This window comes from Mesoplodon densirostris, chromosome 13, assembly GCF_025265405.1.
Source record: "Mesoplodon densirostris isolate mMesDen1 chromosome 13, mMesDen1 primary haplotype, whole genome shotgun sequence".
Classification (NCBI taxonomy): domain Eukaryota; kingdom Metazoa; phylum Chordata; class Mammalia; order Artiodactyla; family Ziphiidae; genus Mesoplodon; species Mesoplodon densirostris.
Window position 1 is genome coordinate 80607989 of NC_082673.1, and position 18574 is coordinate 80626562.

General features: G+C 44.9%; 1 pseudogene; it reads left to right on the forward strand.

Moving 5' to 3' along the window:
• Window positions 1–6595: 6595 nt before the first annotated feature.
• LOC132500635 (uncharacterized) overlaps window positions 6596–18574 on the forward strand; it is a 121304-nt pseudogene continuing 109325 nt past the window's right edge.

Genomic DNA, 18574 nt, shown 5'->3' on the forward strand with positions numbered 1-18574 from the left:
CCATGTCCTAGGACAGTAGGACAGCAGCCCGTTAAAATCTTCAACTCACCAGAGCTCCTTTCAGGCCACAAACATTCCACCTCCTTTTTTTTTCCCCACATATTTTACTGTATTTATTATGTATTTTGTTTGTTTGTTTGTTTGTTTTGGCGGCACCGCACAGCATGCAGAACTTTCCTGACCAGGGATCAAACCCATGCCCCCTGCAGTGGAAGCACAGAATCTTAACCACTGGACCTCCAGGGAAATCCTATTATCTTTTTTTTTTTTTTAATACATTCAGTAGCATTTATTTTTTTTAAATTTTTATTGGAGTATAGTTGATTTTCAATGTCGTGTTAATTTCAGGTGTACAGCAAAGTGAATCAGTTGTACATATACATATATCCACTCTTTTTTAGATTCTTTTCCCATATAGGCCACTACAGAGTATTGAGTAGAGTTCCCTGTGCTATACAGTAGGTCCTTATTATACTTATTGAATAAATGAATGTTTGAACATGTCTGATATTCCACTGGGCACTGGGGAAAAGAGGTGGGGGAAAAGGAGATGGGGAAAAGATAGTAAAGATGCCTCTCCCTTTACTATCTCACAGGAGGACTGTAATAGGATTATTTGCAAATTGCTACAAGAAGGATGAACAGGTAGAAAGTGCAAAGGAAAGGCCTTTACATATAGCAGTGTGTACATGTCAATCCCAATCTCCTGATTTATCTCTCCCCCTCCCTTACCCACTGGTGGCCACCTCCACTGTGAGGAGGCTGGAGCTCCCCTGGTGTGCCCTGTCCTCTCCACTCCCATTCCTAACTGGATTCTCACTGGCCCTTTGCAGCTCTTCTCCTTCATCACCACCAGCCGCTTGAAGCCTCCCATTTCTGGGCCCCACCAACTATTGAGATATTAGACCTGGGGTCCTGATCCTGTTTCATCCCTTGGACCCCATGTCCTAGACCACCCTGATGCCCTTACAGAGCTGACCCTCTGCAGCCCCACAGCTTCCTCTGTCCCCTTCCTTCCACTAGGCTCCCGCTTTTCTCCTGGTTGCAGTTGAGGGGCCAGCATGCCTCCAATCCTTAACAATAGGGCTTATAAAAATATAAGGTCCAGGCTGCATCCCCAAGCCAATTAAATCAGAATTTCTTAGGCGTAAAGCCTAGACATTCTACTGTAGGGCATAAGTACTCAAGAATGGCATTGCCCCATCCACAAGCACTTGAAATCCTCAAGATCATCCATAGGGCTCAATCCACTGTGCAGACATTATAAGAAAAGGACTGTTTGGTGCTTTGCGACCACTTAGAGGGGCGGGATAAGGAGAGTGGGAGGGAGGGGATATGGGGATATACATATACATATAGCTGATTCACTTTGTTGTACAGCAGAAACTAACACAACATTGTAAAGCAATTATACTCCAATAAAGATGTTAATAAATAAATAAATAAATAAATATGTATGCACCACTGCCCACTCCCCCCCCAAAACAAAAGAAATGAAAAGGTCTGTGATCACTGGACAGTCCTGGACCAGAAAGAGATATAATGAGAAAAGCCTGGATTTTGATGATCGTCTTGGGATCAAATCTTGCCACTTACTAAATTGTATAGTCTTGGCCATGACCCTTAACCTCTCTGAAGCTCTGAATTCTTGTGTTTAAAACGGAGATAGTAATACTTATCTTAGAACTGGTGTGTGTAAGTAATGGATATTAACATCTAGCAGAGTCTCTGGACACTAATAGGAGCGATCAAAAGCCCTTCTCCTTCCCCTCCCTCCTGGAAATTGCAGCAAGTTTAAATCTAGTTGCAGGAACCAAAACTGTACCTTCTATCAGTGGCTCCTTGGCCCTGGAAAGGGGTTAACTGTTTACCTTAGATTCTTTAACACGCGTTCACTAGTTTAGGGGCAGTTCTGGAAATCTACTCCTGGATGATTGAAATAGGGTTGGGGAACAGTGGGGCTGATTTGGCTATGGCTTCCAGCCACTTGGTGGTAATTTGACTAAGTTAACACAGGCTGCAGCACACAGAGATCTGGCCCTGTGACAGGCTACAACAGCTGCTGATGTTCTGAGTCTTGAGCTCCTTGGCAAAACCCTCGTTTTCCTGCCAAAGCAGAGAAACGGGAGACTCTGGTTCTAAGCTGCTTGATCTTCCCGAGGGGCCTCAGAGTCCCTGCTTCTGACCATCCAGGGGTTTTTTTGTGGTTGTCCCTATGAATTGGAAGGCAAACTCCATTGGGAAACCAGGAGCCAGAACCCATTAGCCTGGGAAGTGAAGAAATCAGATTCTCCAAATGGTCCCAGGGCTGTCTCTGCATTTTGCCTTCCCCGTGAGCACCTTGTGGAATCCTGCTGCTCGAACAAAAACTCAAACCAAAGGCCTTTCCTTTGCACTTTCTACCTGTTCATCCTTCTTGTAGCAATTTGCAAATAATCCTATTACAGTCCTCCTGTGAGATAGTAAAGGGAGAGGCATCTTTACTATCTTTTCCCCATCTCCTTTTCCCCCACCTCTTTTCCCCAGTGCCCAGTGGAATATCAGACATGTTCAAACATTTATTTATTCAATAAGTATTTATGGAGCACCTGCTGTGTGCCAGACACAGCCCTTTACCCTCTGTGCATGCTTAGAAACTGACACACAGAAGATGATCCACCAAGTAATTGTTGAAGTGAATTAAACCTATTTAGAACCCAGCCACACTAATGAAGTGGTTGACAGACAGTATGTTAGCAAAATTCCTTTGGGTCATAACCTTCTCATATGTCCTGAGCAAAATGTGTGATCCCACAGGGAAGCTCACATTGGTACTTTACATCTTCCTCATGAAAGGAACTTAGTCCATTGGATTCCAACTCTGGATCTCCTGGTGATTCTGATGTACCACCAGGGTTGAAAACCACTCATCTAGTCCAAGCTCTCATCCAAAAAACATGTCCCTGATGTGGCTCTCCATGGCCCTTTTTATAAAGTACCCACCTGCCTTGCCATGGTCTACAAGTGCCCTATGTGATCTGCCCCCTGACTTCACCTCCTACTGCCCCGTCCCTCTGCTCTCTAAGCCAACCACACTGGCCTCTTTTCATCCCTGAGCCCATCAGTCTGGGCCTTTGATCTTGCTGGTCCTTTTGGTCACTCAGGATTTGCCTCAAAGTTTATCTCCTCAGGGACACCTTCTCTGACCACCTGATATAAAGTACGATGCACTCCATACACACAAGCACACACATGCACAGACTAACACAGGCACAGTTGTTCTCATACACCCCCTTCTTTTATTGCTTATAACACCCATCACTAACTGCAACTATCTTCATATCTATTTTTCACTTCTTTCTTGACTGTCTCCAGCACGAGAATAGAAGCTGCGTGAAAGCAAGGATCTTGTGATGTCTTTTCCAGCACTGCATCCGTATACCAACCACACAGAAGATGCTTAATACATACTAGCTAAGAGGATGGATCAATCAACAAATCATTCCTTGAGCTGGTGGGAGGGGATCCTTGAGCGCCTCCTTGAACACTTCTAGTGGTGGAGGGAAGCATTCCTCTCCCGCCCAGGGGAACCTGGTTCCCTTGTTGACCGTGGAGATTGTTAGGAAAGTTTTCCCAGCACCAGGCTGACACCGACCTCCCTCCTGCCTCTTGCCACTTGACAGTCTTTCAAATATTTGAAGACTGTTAATTTTCCTCACAGACTGCTATTGTCCAGATGAATGGCTTCTGGGAGATGTCATCAAGAAACGTGGCTGTGTTTGTCCTCAATGACTGTGCCTGTAAAACACTTCAGTTTCCTGCATCGGTCACCAGCCTGTGTCTTTATTTTTCAGAACAGCTGCCAATACACTGCCAGGGTGAGGCCGGCACTTGCATGTTCCCATCTCTGAACTGTCACTGGTAAGGGTCCAAGTGTCCTCTTTACACGTCCCTGAGAAATATGCCTCTGGCTGTATCAATTCCTATGAGAGGTTTTGTGGGACTTCTAACAGAGAAAGAGAAAGGTGTGGGGCAGGGAGGTCCCTTCAGGAGCGCAGCCCACTGCAGTGTGGGTGTGATGAAAGAAGTATAGGATTCGTGCTCCTCCAAATTCCGTCTTTATCTTCTCCACCAGCCTTCCCCATCTTCCTTCCCAAAACAGCACAAACACCCCACCACTACCTGCCATTCACCAGCACTTCCTATCCAGGTCCAAAGCTTTATTTTCCTTACAGCACATGGATCTGTTTACCTCTTTAGTCTCTTGTTTACTGTCTGTTCCCTTCACTAGAATAGAAGCTTTGTGAGGACAGGGACCTTGCCTGTTTTGTGGAGTGTGATATCACCAGGGCTGAAATGGTGCCCTGGTGCAATGTCAGTGCTTAATAAGCAATGAGAGAATGAATGAAAGAATAAGTAAGTGGTTGTGAGAACTTAGACACATCACCTAACTTCTCTGAGCCTTGCTGTTCTCTTCTGTAAAATGGGGAGAAGGGACAATAATTCCCTCCTCACCAGGCTGTTGTAAGGGTCAACTCAGATGACGTCTGTGGAAGTACGTCACCAGCTAATAACTTCATCAAATGCTCATGGTTATTGGGCCATAACACTCCCACAGGGCTGGTCCTGCAAGCAGAGAAAGTCGGTGGCTGCCCCTTGAGTGTGATTTGAAGAGCCCGATTGCCCAGAGAGATTCTCCCTTACTGTATGACTGTCTAAAAATTCCACCATTAGACATTCCTTTCAGTAAAGGCATCGTGTTTCCACTAAAACAGAAATGCTTCCCTCGGTGTGAAGACAGGAGGGTAGAGATAACGCAGGAGAAGATAGCTTTCTTTCTCTTCTGCTCAGTTTCCTTCCTTTCAGCCCCCAAGTCCTGTTAATTTTTGCAACACTTCAGATGCAGGATCCTGGATTACTTTCATGGCCATCTATTCTTTAAGTGGAACGATGGCCTTCACTGTCATCCACCTATCTTTCCAGGCTGGCTCAGGACTTTGGAGGCTTTTTCCATCTGGCTCTCAGTCCCCACACAACACACATTCCATGTGAGAAGAGCCTCACTGTGCACGTGTTTCCTGCTGCAGTCCTGCCAAAAGAAAACTAGACTCCAAAGTTGAGACTCAAGGCAAAGCTTTGGCCTAGACTGGCCGAGCAGTATTATCACTGTCTGGAAGCAGAGGCGGGGTATCCCCTGTGCCTTTAGCAGTGGTGGGAAGAAGGAAATGTGGAAGAAGCATTATACCAGCTCCCTACCGTGACACCCACACTCCAGTCAACCCAACTGCCTGCCCGTCCAGCTGCCGCCCTGCCTTCTCCTACCTTCTGACCTCGGTGTGGTCCAAACGTCCAAATCCAGCTAGTTATTTAACAAGCAAGGGTTCAGCTTCTGCTCTGAGCTAGGAACGTATGTGATCGTGTCCTCCAAGACCTCAGAGTCAAGTAAGAGAAACAAGAAAATAGCAAGCAGGAAGCAGGGTGATGCAGCTCTTCCTGGGGTACCGAGGTGCTCAGAGGAGGAAAACTGAGGAGGGTCATGCAGGAAGGTCTCAGAAGGTCCAGGGATGCATGTGACGGGAGGGGGTGAACTGAGTCTTAAGAACAAGTGTGCGTTAACCCAGGACAAAAGGGAAGAAGGGCGCTGCAACCCCAGAGAATAGAATGAGCTAAATGAGAGTAGGGCATCTTCAGGGAAGTGAAGGAGGTTGCTTTGGCTGAGGGAAGGGTGGGTATGAGGCCACAGCCAAGGAGGGCTGGGAAAATCGAATGGGGTCAGACAAGGAAAGCCTAGAAGGGCATACTGAAGGGCTGGGGCTGAAATCATAAAACAAAGGGGCATATCCCCTAGATCCTAAAAAGGGAGCCACGCAAGGACTTTAAAAGTGATAAGGGTTGCATTTAAATGCATTTAAATTAAACAGCTAAATTACTCAGCTGTAGTTTGGAGGATGGATTCTGGAGAAGGAGGTTTGATGGAAGATTGGAGAACAAGGAGGGAGCTGTAATAAAACCCACCTAAATGATGGTGACACCTGGAATAAGGTAGTGCTGCTGAGGGAAGGCAGCAGAGCTTAGCTAAGAGCATCTTTGGAGTCGGATGGACCTGGATCCTTATCCTGGCAGCGCTCTGCCTACTGGTGTGGCCCTGGGCAAGGCAACCAGCTTTGAACCCTGGCACTTTATCTGGAGAAAGACCATAATGCCCAGCTTGCCAGATTGTGAGGGTTTGAGGTACAAATGTCAAATGTCCAGTACAGAGTCAGGCACACAGGACATCCTCCACACACAATTGCTTTTTTTTCTAATTGGGGTATAGCTGTTTGACAATGTTGTGTTAGTTTCTACTGTACAGCGAAGTGAAGTAGAGTTCCCTGTGCTATACAGCGGGTTCTCATTAGTTATCTATTCTATACATATTAGTGTACATATGTCAATCCCAATCTCCCAATTCATCCCACCGTCCCTTTCCCCCCTTGGTGTCCCTATGTTTGTTCTCTACGTCTGTGCCTCTATTTCTGCCTTACACACAGGTTCATCTGAACCATTTTTCTAGATTCCATGTATATGCACAATGGCTTTTATGTTTATCCCTATTGTTGAAGAATAGAAGACCAAGATGCCGCATCTGCTAATCATCTGCATTGGCAATGCCAAGTCCAGGGGCTATGGGCTACCCAACATGGTGAAAGACTTGGAACATCATACATCCTCCTCGTCAGGTGAGGGCAGTTTATAAATAGTGGCATTGACTTAATAAGGAGAAAAACCAACAGGAACCTGAACAACAATCAACACATAGGTATTTGGCGGTTGCCTTCTGCCTGCCTAGCCCTGCATCAGAAAGGATGGAGGCCCAAAGAAGAACACAACAAAGTGTTGGATGCAGCTCTTGACCTCAAGAAGTTTCCGGTCTGGTTGGGGAGATAAATCAGAAACCCATGAAACCATTGAAGAACAATACCTCTTTTCATTTCTTATCTTAGACTTCTTTATAGCTTTTGCCCCTAGTGACCTTGCCCTCCTTCCTGAAACTCACCTAACCCTTAATTTCCAGGGAACCACTCTTTATGCTGATGCGTTTTTTTCCACCCTCTTTTCCTGGTTGTTCTTCCATCTGCCTTTAACTGTTGGTTTTCCCCAGGGTCCTTTGGTCCTCTTTTCTTCTCACTGCACATAGCTCCTTATCCACAACTCCAAGTCTATGGGCAGCTACCTGGACCTCCATACTGAGGTTAGAATGGAACTTCCACTCCACCTTCCAGGCGACAATGCTTCGGTGCCCTACCCACATGCCAGACACAATATCTCCAAGGCTGAATCCATTGTTTTTCCTTCAAACCCACTCCTCCTTCAGGCCATACCAAGGTTCATGACTTCACTGTCCATTTAGCTGCTCAAGTTTTCTTAACCAAGTGGTAGAGAGCACAAACTTGTGTTTAACTTGGTTAAAACACAAGTGCTAGCAACGGGCCTATCTCGGTTTAGTTCCCAGTTCTCCTCCTGATTTGCTCTGTGATGTGTAAATTAGTAAACATCTCTGTGCCTCAGTTTTCTCACCTATAAAATGACTACTTTAGTAGGACCTATCTTATAAATTTGTTGGGAGGGTGAAACAAGTTAACATCCATACAAAGTGCATCAAACAGTGTCTGGAACACAGGGAGTGCTATATAAGGGTTTGCAATTATTATTATCTTAGATCCCTCCTACTCCCTCAAACCCCTACAAATGATTGGCCCTCAACTCCAGCAAATTCATCCTGTTTGGATTCTAGCTTCTGCATTCCAGTTGCTGCTCTCTGTGTTCAGGCCTTCATTTTCTACGGCAGATGTTCTCAAAGCAGCTGCACCTCATTCCACACCCACCCAGTGAAGGTCCTCAGGGCTTGAGGCCCAGTTGTCATCTGGGTGATACTCACGAAGCTGTTGCCAAGACCTTCTAACTCTGAGGTTCTCTGGTTCTAGAATGCTGGTGTCCAATCCAGGTCAGCATGGGTTAGCGTAAGGTCAGAAAAGCCCCCTCCACACTCCCCCAAAATCCACTCTCCCGTCAGCATTCTTCCTACTTTGCTTTTCTTCCTTCTGTCCTTCCTTATTCCCGGGTCCTGTTCAATCTAATGATGGGTGGGAGAAAGAACGCAATCTGGTCTTTTAATTCCCCCTTCCTCTCCCCTAGGCACCCCTCCTTCTGGATTGATAAGGGTGAGAACATTCAAGCCACAGATAAGGTCTCAGCTCCCCAGATCCTGTCCCTCCACTCCCTCTGGCTCAGCTTTGAAGTTCCCCAAACTCTGCCTCTGTAATGTGATTGTGTTATCTTTGCAGTCAAGGTGAGAGAGTGTAGAATGACTTTATGGCTTCCCGTAAGTAGCCTTCCCCAAAGCCATGATTTCTTATGATGCAAGAGAAAGAAAGTAGGGGTCTAGGATTGGGTAGGGAAGACCAGCGGCTTCCTAACAATTAGTGTACTGTTTGGTATGGAGTGGGGCCCCATGCAGGTTTCGAGAATGGAAGACGAGGCACAAAGCAGGTACTCATTGTGAGTTCAGAGCCGTGGTTTTCAACACAGGTGATTTGTTCCCCAGGGGACATTCGGCAAAGTCTGGAGAAATTTCTGATTGCTACAGTTTGGGGGAGAGAGGCCACTGGCATCTGGTGGGTAGAAGCCAAGGGATTCTTCTAAACATCCCACAATGTACAGGACAGCACCCTGCATCCAAGACTTCTCTGGCTCAAAATGGAAGAGTGCCGAGGTTCAGAAACCCAGCTTTAGAGAATAGAGGAAAAAGAAAAGGAAAGAGAGATCTTTCTACAAATAAAGGGCAAGTTATCATGACATTTTTGTCCTGCTACTTTTTAATCTTCAAGTATCTGCATTCCTAAGAGGTCCCAAATCCCACTCTGTTTCTATAGAGGGTACAGGAAAAGTGAGGTCTATGTATTTCCTGTTCCACAGGAGCTGACACACTCGTGTGGGAGAGGACACATGTTCATGATGTCTAGAGACCTCATGCCTTCTTGGCTCTGCCCAGTTAACCAGCACTGTTTGGGCAAGTCACCTCCATTGGCTTTTCTGAAAAAGAAGGAAAGGGGCTCAGGGGTCCCCCGGGGATGCTGAGGTCTCTAGTTCCAGAGCAGAGGGAGTGCTGCTGCCAGTGAGAGCTGGAGTACCTCCAAGGGGGTCAGGCCGGTGGACTGGGAAGTATACAAGGAGTCAAGGAGCAGAGGCACCTGAGCTGGACCTAGGACAGGAGAGGGTGGGCATGATTTGACACATTGAGAAGGAAAAGAGGGTTTTAAGTAGCAAGGACCTCACACGTGAAGATTTGGAGTGGAGATGAAATATGTGCCTGACCCACTGCAGTTGCTCACACGTGCTGGCTCTTCCCCCTTAAGAAAAACGAGGTGCATAGATGAAGCTAAATAGACAGGGACCCTCCTCAGGTCGCCCAACAGCCACTGTATTTATAGATAGCAGCCTTACAGGTTTTAGTAAGGCCTCAGGATGGGAGAGCTGGGAGAGGTCTCCAAGACCATCTACTTCAGTGATTCACCAACTTTCCAGATATGAGAACCCCATTTAACATAGTCTCCTCATAATATTGCTTTTCTTTATATTGTCACTTTATTGGTACATTATGGCAATTTTTTTAATCGTGTAAAGTATAAATGAATTTGTGGTTTTGTCATCACAATGTCCTTTTTTGTCTTTCTTTCTTTCCTTCTTTTAATGGACTTTAGTTTTACAGAAGTTTAAGGTTCACAGCAAAATTAAGAGGAAGTTAAGTTGATACAGCCAGTATGGAGAACAGTATGGAGGTTCCTTAAAAATCTAAAAATAGAACTGCCATATAAGCCAGCAATCCCACTACTGGGCATATACCTTGAGAAAACCATAATTCAAAAAGAGACATGTACCCCATTGTTCATTGCAGCACTATTGACAATAGCCAGGACATGGAAACAACCTAAGTGTCCATCGACAGATGAATAGATAAAGAAGATGTGGCACATATATTCAATGGAATATTACTCAGCTGTTCAAAAAAATGAAATAAATTACTCGTAGTGAGGTGGATGGACCTAGAGTCTGTCATACAGAGTGAAGTAAGTCAGAAAGAGAAAAACAAATACCATATGCTAACACACATATATGGAATCTAAAAAAAAAAAGTTCTGATGAGCCTAGGGGCAGGACAGGAATAAAGATGCAGACGAAGAAAATGGACTTGAGGACACGGGGAGGGGGAAGCGTAAGCTGGGACGAAGTGAGAGAGTGGCATGGACGTATATACACTACCAAATGTAAAATAGCTAGCTAGTGGGAAGCAGCTGCATAGCACAGGGAGATCAGCTCAGTGCTTTGTGACCACCTAGAGGGGTGGCATAGGGAGGGTGCGAGGGAGATGCAAGAGGGAGGAGATATGGGGATACATGTGTACATATAACTGATTCATTTTGTTATACAGCAGAAACTAACACACCATTGTAAAGCAATTATACTCCAATAAAGATGTTTAAAAAAAATGACATATGGGCTAACCAAGGCTAAAATATAATTATAGTAATAATATATATTTTAATAATATATTATAACTTACTTATAACGTATTATAGACATAGACTATGTCATATTATGTATATATTTCTATATTATATATAATAGTATAGTATACTATAATTTATAGATGTGTGAGTGTATAAATTATTAAGTGTATATACACACACACATACACACACAGAAGTAAAGTCAGAGTGCATACATAATTAACGATAAAGTTTTCAACATAGCCCTGACACCCTGAAAGATGACCCCAACACACATGAGGAGGACCCTTGAGAGTTTAATCAACAAAGGGGAAAAGATGGGGGCGGTAATTGTCTTTCTCTGTTCTTCCAAACAGGCAAGCTAGCAGGGGGTGCAGGATAGAGATTTGGGAATGAATGAGAGGAGAATGCAACATGGAGAGAAAAAAAAATCAGGTTTTCTCCTTTACTTCCTTAAAGATTTCTCAGTTTGCGTAATTATTTCTCGCTGCTTAACAAACATCCCCCAAATCTCAACGCCTTTACACAAGAGAAGTTTATTTTTTCTTCAATGAAACAATTCAATGCAAGGATTCAGTGGACAGCTATTGACACTGTGATTCGGGGACCCAGGACCTTCCCATCTTGTGGCTCCACAACGCTCAGCCCATCTTCTCACCCCCTCCACACCCACACAGAGCCTTCCAGTCCTCTGTGCCTAGCATATGCAAATGGAGACAGGGAGAATGGGGAGGACTACACAGGAGGTTCGGGCAGGACTGGGAGTGACACACGTCACTTGTGCTTATAGTCCATTGGCCTGAATTAGGCACCTGGCCACACCAAACTGCCCAGAACCTGGAACATGTAATCTAGCTGTGTGCTCCAAAGAAAGAGCAAATGCATTGTCATGAGGATATAGCAGGTTCTGTCCCTGGAGAAATTGAAGTTTCTGGTCAGGAGGACCAGGGGCTTGGTGTTCTGGTCCTTGACTTTCAGAGTGGCTCAGTGAGAGTCTGCCAAATGCTCTAAGCAGGCTTGAGAGGACTCCTGGCTGGCCCAGCCAGGATTCTGGCCAGTAGATGGAGGTCAAGGTTAGATTCCATAAGGCTGGTACTGGGAGCCAGAAGAACAACCAAGCCAAAGGCTACTGGATGAGGGACAGCTGAAATTGAATCCCCAAAAGACCAGAGTCCAGAGGGAGGAATTTGTGAGTTGAGTTACAAAGCCAGAAAATCAAAAAACAGGAAGAAGGAGGAGGACTCAGTGGTGGTGTGGGGGGGGGGTAAAGGAGGAGAAGCAGAAGGAAAAGAGGAAGGGTAGTGGTTGGGAGAAGAAATGAGAGCCATTCAGAAGGGAAAAGCGGGAAGGGCGCAAGCACAATTGGCCCAAATCCTAATGGAGGTTCCTGGGCCATCGTTAGAGGCCAGTGGCTGTGTAGTGTGGACACAGTTCAGATTGGCTCAAAAATCTAGGAAGAAGAACTTTTCGGAAGAGTAACAAGAGGAGAACATAGTTGACTTTTATGGGCTGAATTGTAGCTTCCCCCCAAATTTGCATATTTAGGTCCTAACCGCCAGTCCCTCAGATTGTGACCTTGTTTGGATATAGGGTCATTGCACGTGTATTAGTTAATTTAAGATGAGGTCACAGTGCAGTAGGGTGGACCCCTAGTGCAATGTGACTGGTGTCCTTATAGAAAGGGGAAATCTGAATTCAGACACACTTGTAGGAAGAAATGCCGTGTAAAGATGAAGGCAGAGATCAGGATGAGGCTTCTACAAGGGCAAGAAATGCCATTAACTGCCAGCAAATTGCCAGAGGCTAGGTGAGAGGCATGGAGCAGAGTCTCCCTCACAACCTCAGGAGGAACCAAGCCTGGTGACACCCTGATCCTGGACTTTTAGCCTCCAGACCTGTGAGACAAAAATTTTCTGGTGTTTCAACCACCTGGTTTGCAGTATTTTGTTCCAGCAGCCCCAGCAAACAAAGGCCCTATGATGCTGCAGAAATAACATCAAGAGAGTCAGTTCAGAGGAGGTCAGCTCTACGCAGGGTGGACACCATCTCTAGCCATCCTGCGACAGGTGAGGGGCGAAGAATGCTAGGAAAGGGCCAAAGCAGCGCTACCTACAACCACTGACCATGTTTGTTATACTCTGTTTTCTACCAATTCAGCTTCATAATAAACTGTGCTAACTGGATGTGCCTGGCTCCCAGGGTATGAGGAAAGAACACAGCTGGTCCTATGACATCATTGTCCCAGGTGCATCCCCAATGAAGGAAAAATGGTATATTCATAAAAGTTTTCATCAGGACCCCTGAGTCGGCCGTAGTTGTCAGGAGGACCAGTAACAAACATAAAGTAGGGCTAAGTGAGCAGTAGAGGAGATCAGAGGAGAGAGAGCTGGCTGTGACCAAGGCTGGAAGAAGTGGGAATTGACCTGAGCCTTGAAGGTTGAGTTCATTCAGGAAAGCAGAGAATAGAGAGAAAATTCCAGGCAGCTAAAATAGTGCTGTGCACGGCTCTGTAATACTCCTGCCATGGGTGGCAGTTTCCTCCTCTACCTCTGTGGCAGCTATAACATGGATGCTGAGCAAGCTGGCTTCATGGGGTGCAAGCAGAAAGCAACTTCACTAGGCTCTCACTGTCGCTTTAAAACGTATTCAGCTGGGGAAGGTACTCACGCCCTAGGAGAAAAACGTATACGATCCAGTGAGTTTTCTGATCACTCTTAGTTTGTAAAAGCTGATGTCCCTTTACACCACCAGAGTCTGCCTTCAGTTATTAGAATGCCTCTTCATACAATAATCCTTGCTCCAAATTTGACTCCAGGTTAAATCATTTCTCCTTCCCTAGGAAAGGCTTGTGCTAAATGAGAAGCCTGGACCTGGGGCTTCTCTTCCGTCAACTCGCTCAGTGGTTTCTGCCACACAGCCCCTACCCGGTGTCAGAGAAAGAGGAGGGAGGAAGGTCAGAGGTACGTGAGAGTTCTTGCTTGTTTGGTATTTCTATAAGCTGGCTTCATGCTCTCCGAGCACAGCCGGCATTTAAAGCTGACTTGTTTTCTTAAGGGATGCTTTGGTGAGTCCTTTGGAGACCTCTCCCCAGTTGCCGAGGAGCTCTGGCCCCCAGCTCTCTGGATGCAGGGGATGGAGTGCTTCAGTTCTCACTGATGTTTTACTCCTTCCACATGTCCCGGGAATGTGGCCATAGTGCCAACTGAGGTCTGTGTTCAGCTCTAGGCAGCCCTCTGGAACAGAGTCAGTTACGGTCCCACACCAGCTGTATTGCACATGTATCCCTGTCTGGTCCATGAGAATAGTCATGCACCCTTATCCCTGACAAACTCCCAGAAGACAGGCTGCCAATGCAGCCACCTTTCCTTTGCATCAGCCATCAGCGGCTGGCCGGCCCATCTCTAACCATGCAAATATCCCAGATGGTAGTCCGACTTGGGTCCAATGCAACCTCTAACTTCTTTTTTTTTTTTTTTAACATTTTTATTGGAGTATAATTGCTTTACAATGGTGTGTTAATTTCTGCTGTAGAACAAAGTGAATCAGCTATACATACACATATATCCCCATATCTCCTCTCTCCTGCGTCTCCCTCCCACCCTCCCTATCCCACCCCTCCAGGCGGTCACAAAGCACCGAGCTGATCTCCCTGTGCTTTGCGGCTGCTTCCCACTAGCTATTTATTTTACATTTGGTAGTATATATAAGACCACGCCACTCTCTCACTTTGTCCCAGCTTACCCTTACCCTTCCCTATGTCCTCAAGTCCATTCTCTAGTAGGTCTGCATCTTTATTCCTGTCCTGCCCCTAGGTTCTTCAGAACCTTTTTTTTTTTTTTTTAGTTTCCGTATATATGTGTTAGCATACAGTATTTGTTTTTCTCTTTCTGACTTATTTCATTCTGTATGACAGACTCTAGGTCCATCCACCTCACTACAAATAATTCATTTCATTTTTTTAACAGCTGAGTAATATTCCATTGAATATATGTGCCACATCTTCTTTATCCATTCATCTGTCGATGGACACTTAGGTTGCTTCCATGTCCTGGCTACTGTAAATAGAGTTGCAATGAACATTGTGGTACATAGGTTGCTTCCATGTCCTGGCTATTGTAAATAGAGCTGCAATGAACATTGTGGTACATGACTCTTTTTGAATTATGGTTTTCTCAGGGTATATGCCCAGCAGTGGGATTGCTGGGTCATATGGTAGTTGTATTTTTAGTTTTATGAGGAGCCTCCATATTGTTCTTCATAGTAGCTATATCAATTTACATTCCCACCAACAGTGCAAGAGGGTTCCCTTTTCTCCACACCCTCTCCAGCATTTATTGTTTGTAGACTTTTGATGATGGCCATTCTGACCGGTGTGATGTGATACCTCATTGTAATTTTGATTTACATTTCTCTAATGATTAATGATGCAACCTCTAACTTCTAACCACTGTCCTGGTGGCCCTGCTAAAGCTCTTCTCCAAAGACATAAGGTGAAGGGAAGCACCTCACCCCATCACTTCGGAGCATCATAGCGCACAGCACACAAGCTGCTTCTGCCAGGAAGTCCTCTTCCCACTAAATCATCTCTTCTTCCAACACTTTCACATCCTGATGTGTGGTCAGGGGCTTAAGAGATAGCTAACTGACTCTTTACTGCATAATTTTTACAAATTCCTCTGGGCAGTCCATCTCCTAGAACATTATGATGTATCGTAACCAAAGCCAAGACATCCGTGTTAATGTCCTTCTATATAACTTTTTACACTTCTGTAAATTCCCCACAAGCAAAGTCCCAACCTTTTCAACTTTGTAGCCCAGCCCCAGACACACAGTTCAAGAGTTGTTGGTTGAATGAACGAACGAATGAACTGATAGATAGTGGAGAATTCTATACAAAGCATGTTCCTCAAACATTAAGACATCAACCTGGCTGGAGAAGAGAATTTGTTTAGGGAAGGATTGAGAGCTAAGTTAGGAAGAAATACTCAAAAATATTTGGAGCACAGAGAACTATAGACTGGAAACTGAGGAGCAAAGCTGAAACAGCATGAACATCAGGGACTTATGGATGCAGGTGGACCCAGCTCTGCCACTTGGGTTAACTGTAGACCAGAGGCAAGTTACTTAACCTCTGTGACTCTCAGCATTCTTGTTGCAAAATAAATACTATCATTCCTATCCGGTAAGGTTGATATGAAGTTTCATGGAAACAGTGGGTACAAAGCACCTGCTACGGGGCTTATCAGAGTCAATGATTGACATATTGTCACAGTAACAATTTAAAAACCATCTTTGAGTGCTTGCTAGGGGTCAGAGACTGTGTCAAATGCTTTCTAGGCGTCATTTCATTTAATCTATACAAAGCCCACAAGACAGGGAGCAAGTGAGCCTGATTGTAGCACAAGGAACTGAAGTTAAGTGGCTTGTTCAAAGTCACCAAGCTATCGAGAGAAAGAGCTGGGATTTAGAAGCACCTCTCTCTTTCGGCAGAGCTTGCTGTCTGTCAGCCTAACATCCTCATGCATCTTTAATGAAGGATCATTGCATGTCTTCCATTTAGAGACTCTAGGAAACAAATGAGAAATGGTGCCAGATCTCTAGGAGCAAACACACTTTAGCCCCCATGCTAAAAGCAATTAGGAATTCTCTTTTCTTGACTAAAAACAAATCAGTGATGTTGGGATCAAAATATTTGTTGAAAATCTCTTAAGAAATGGGAAAATAGTAGTACGATTGGACCACATCCTGTGGATAGTGGCCCTTGGAGAGTAACAGATGAGCACATGGGTGTGAATGCTTAGAAATCTGGAAAGTGCTTTTAAAAGGCGGGTGGGGTGAGGCAGAAGTTTTCCAAAAGACTCGGGAGAGCCAGGTCACCCCCCCCCCCCGCAGGCTCAAGTCCCTTTCTCCCATCAAGATGTTCCTCCTGCTGAATGCTAATTGATGCAGCCACTATGGAGAACAGTCTGGAGGTTCCTCAAAAAACTAAAAATAGAATTACTATATGACCCAGCAATCCCACTACTGGGCATATACCCTGAGAAAACCATAATTCAAAAAGATACATGTACCACAATATTCATTGCAGCTCTATTTACAATAGCCAGGACACGGAAGCAACCTAAGTGTCCATCAACAGATGAATGGATAAAGAAGATGTGGCACATATATACAATGGAATATTACTCAGCCATAAAAAGAAACGAAATTGAGTTATTTGTAGTGAGGTGGATGGACCTAGAGTCTGTCATACAGAGTGAAGTAAGTCAGAAAGAGAAAAACAAATACCATATGCTAACACATATATATGGAATCTAAAAAAAAATGGTTCTGAAGAACCTAGGGGCAGGACAGGAGTAAAGACGCAGATGTAGAGAATGGACTTGAGGACATGGGGAGGGGGAAGGGTAAGCTGTGACAAAGTGAGAGAGTGGCATGGACATATATACACTACCAAATGTAAAATAGATAGCTAGTGGGAAGCAGCCGCATAGCACAGGGAGATCAGCTCAGTGCTTTGTGACCACCTAGAGGGGAGGGATAGGGAGGGTGGGAGGGAGATGCAAGAAGGAGGAGATATGGGAATGTATGTATACGTACAGCTGATTCACTTTGTTCTACAGCAGAAACTAACACACCACTGTAAAGCAATTATACTCCAATAGAGATGTTAAAAAAAAAAGAGCTTCCTCCCACTGAAAGTAGAACAAGAACACTAAGGAGAGAATGAAAGGCCAGAAGAGAAGAGGATATTGTGGGACAGCATCCCCCTAACTTTACAAAGCCCAAACCTCAAAGAAATAACAACCCCTGACCTGGAAAAGCAAACAGAGAAGGGCTGGAGTAGGCTTTGAGGTGACTCAAGTCCTGTTTCATCTGACACTAGGACCAAAAGCAAGAGAGACCTGGATACTAAATTCTAGCAACATTCCAGAATACATTATTAAAAGTAGATTGTTGACATTGAAGAATACTGATGACAGGTATTAGGCTGCCCAGGTCTAATCCACGAGGCCAGGATGGATGGGCAAACCCAAGTGCTGGACATCTTTGGGGCAGGCTGGGAGAAGAGCTCCCAAGGGTCTGCTGGAGCCAATGGGGCAGGTGATATCCTCAAGCCCCTCCACTGGGGCCTCAGAGCTTCAAACAGACCCATAGCGTACTTAGCTAATAACAACAAAGATGATAATAATAGCAACAGCAATAATAGCTGCTGTGTGGGTGCACTCAGAGTGTGTCAGGCGCTATACAGAGTACTTTTCATATGTGAGTCACCTTAATCCTTATCACAATCAGAGTGAATATTTTAATCACCAGTAGATGAAGTTAGGGAAAACAAGACACGGAAGCATTAAATGACTTGCCCAAGGTCATGCAGCTAACAGTGGTAGAACCTGAATTGGAACTCCTGTGTCCAATTCCTAAGTCCATATTCGTAATCATTATGATACTCTGCACATATTAGAGGGTCAAGAGCTAAACTGGAAGCCAAGATGAAGATATGAATAGAGAGTGGGTGGACAACAGTCAAAAAAAAGAAAAGATATTAGGATCTGGAAGCAGAGTGCCCCAGCTCTGTTCCTTGTTAACTAAGTGACCTTCAGCTGGTTACTTCATGCTCCTGTCCCTTAGTTTTCTCATCCATAAAATGGGAATAAAAATACAAAGTACTTCCTAAAGTTGTTGTAAGGAATCTATGAGTGAATAGAGTGTGAAGTACTTTCAACAGTATCTGGCATTCCCCAGTGCTATTTTAGCTACTGGCATTACTAAGGTGGGTGGGCTAGGCTAGGTGTTTATCACTCCCTTACTGAGTGTCAAGACTCATGAGGAACTTCTTCAAGGAGCCATGGCGATTTGGAAGATGATAATATTGGTTTACCTACAGTAAGGCTTGGAAATACATGGATTTCCTTTTCTTAACAGGGTTTCAAACTGGGAATGTTCTAAGCATAGCAAACAAAGCTTTGAGGTTTCCTATGATATTCTGGTAGCAACGGGAAGCACTGTGATCTGGACAAGTGTTGCAGGTGGTGGATTCACAACAG